Genomic DNA, 2,844 nt, shown 5'->3' on the forward strand with positions numbered 1-2,844 from the left:
GGAGTTAGCTGAAAAGAGGCTAACACTACCGTTAGCCTCTTTTCAGCTAACTCCATCCACACTATTGCATCTACGTACAATGTGTTCAAACAATTAACTCATTTTAAAAGTTCACTCACAAAATTGGTGAAAATCTTTACATCAACAGATTTTAAGTAAAACTAACTCAATTTTGTAAGTTGAAAAAACATTCTGGATCAAGTAGCTTTAATAGTTTTAAGTGACACTGACTTAATTTGTATTGACTTGTAATTATTATTTGTACTGCGTGGACCTTGAGTACTTCTGTAATAGAACTTCAGTAAAGTTAACAATAACATCTGTATGTAGAACATATAGCCTGTGCTGTCATTAAAGTCAAAATGTTTATCTGTTTGAACAACAAATACACATAAATTAAGGAAATAAACAATATTAAACTTTAGTTAATAACCTCCAGCAATTGTATTGATTTATGTATTTGTTTGTTTGTATTTCTCCTGATTTCATGTCATTAACCTTCCCAACATTCAGACAGAATTTGCTTATAAAACCAGTAGATTCATACTTATTTTCTGTCTTGACAGTTTTTCTTTAGTGGTTGATTTATTTCTTTGGTTGGTCTATAAAACTGTGGACTTTGGACAAGTTTGGTATAAAGTCTGTACACATTTTCCAAGTATTTTGGCTTCAAATGCAGCACACTGTTGTGTTCCCACATTGACATCATTGAGAAAGACAAAAAAGGTGCACAGATGAAAGATTTTGTTGCACATGTGCCTCCTGTAATGAAACATTTAGATTTGTGTTTTAAATCTGTGAATTGAGATCTGTCATCTGACCTGTTTTTAATTTACATTTCATTAGTATTTCACAGCTTGTGAGCGAAGACAAACCCTGCTTTAGTGACCTGAGTGATTTGTCTGAGTGATTTGTCTGCGTACATCTGTCAATATGATCAAATATAAAGAAGCTGCTCTCATTCACTGTCCAGATGTCCAGCTGTGGCTGCAGCAGAGGCCTGAATGAAGGCAGGTGTTCGCTCCCGGTGGATCGGGGAACAGCTGTTTCTGTTGTTCACACGGCTCAGATATGAACCTGCTGCCGGGTTAAAGCCTCCTTTCTCTTCTCCAAGTTTTTGTTTATTGTCACATATAAGGTTTTTTAATGCTTGTATGACCTCCGGGTGTTCTGCCACCATCAGTGGGTTTCAGTCAGGTGTTCTGTTGCTAGTAGCATCCACTATGGCACAGTTCCATAACAGTTCCTGTTTAACTGACATTGTTACAGCCACCATTTTGTCTGATCTGTGATGAATAAATAGTGACAGTATCTTTTACCTACTCCCCAAATTCCTGTTGGAGCATTTTTGAGTTTTAAGTGTCTGCTAACCAAGCTAGGCAAACTTCTCTGAAGCAGCATTTAATTTACTGTCAGGTTAACTGTTGTGAGTTTTACACTATTTAGTTTTACTCTTGTGAAAATCAAATATTTTGGCTCAGCAAAAAAAAAACGGTCAGTTTGCATCAATGTTTTCGAATTATGGTAACTTCTAATGAAATTATGTTTAACAAATGTACGACATTAGGTTCAGGGGAATCAGCTTTTCCTCTGCAATCAAAGGTATTTTTAATTACCACTAATAATTAGTAGCATAAACACAAGTTTTTAAGTTGATTAGGGTACTTATAAAAATTAGCTTGTTCCAACTAATTTTTCCATGTTATTTATATCAACACAACTCTTGTTTTACATGAACTTCTTGCAGATTACTACTGCAGTTCAGGTTACTTTGAATCTTACTGATTTGATCTGAAAACCTTTGTCACAATCAAAACATTAAAAATATTACATAGTATGCTAAAAGAGTAGACGCAGCCACAAAAATGTCCACAAACATTATTTTTGCTCTTTAAACATGCAAGCAAACAACATTTGATTTTCAATACAAATCAAATGCACTTTTATGAGTTAATAGACCACTGGTTATTATAAAAAAAACAACGTACATAATCCTGCTTACATGTAATAGATTACTACCCAGTACTACTTCCTAGGAGGACTTGTGTGCATGTCTTCTTGTTGTGGACAATGTATCTAAGGAGTTTCACAGTTAGTCTAGTAAATTCAGCTTCCTTCTTATTGTACTAATTTATTTTTACAATAACTTTGGTCTAACTCATCTTTTTCTGATTTGTAATCACTGAATCTCTTGATCTCACCGGCGAACTCTGGTCGTGTGCAATCTACGGGCTCTGTAACAAAGCTCACAGTCAGCTGTTGGGTTTTGTTGGATGGTCAGTACCATTCATTATTCGTAGAGCTGAAATGATTAGTCACTACGTTGATTGAGAAAAAAATAATTGACTAATCATTTCAGTTATTTTTCAAGCAAAAATATTGAAAAAAATACCAAACATTCTCTGGTTCCTGCATCTCAAATATAAAGATTTTAAAATTTTCTTTTGTGTTTTATGTCTCAAACAGAATATATATCTTAACATTTTATAACTGTTTAATAATGATCATAATTGTTAGTTGCAGCCAGTTATTTGGGTGTTTTTTCTGCCTCAGATCTTTGAACAGCATCTGAATCCTTCTTCCCTCCACACCTTTCCGAAGGTGACTTTGTACCAAAATCCACTGATATCTGGTAAACCTTTCTGGGATAAACTGCTAACCAATCTCCTTGGCGGACAAAACCCTTCCAGGGCTTAATTTCAGCACCATTCATTATATAATACCTTGATTTATAAAAGCGTCAACCAGAACTCTTTTTTATTTTTTATTTTTTAAGTATTATTTTTGGCCTATTTGGGCAGAGAGAGAGAGGGGACGACATACAGCAAAGGGCCGCAGGTTGGA

This window comes from Morone saxatilis, unplaced genomic scaffold, assembly GCF_004916995.1.
Source record: "Morone saxatilis isolate NCDOM2014 unplaced genomic scaffold, NCSU_SB_2.0 Contig14, whole genome shotgun sequence".
Taxonomy (NCBI): domain Eukaryota; kingdom Metazoa; phylum Chordata; class Actinopteri; family Moronidae; genus Morone; species Morone saxatilis.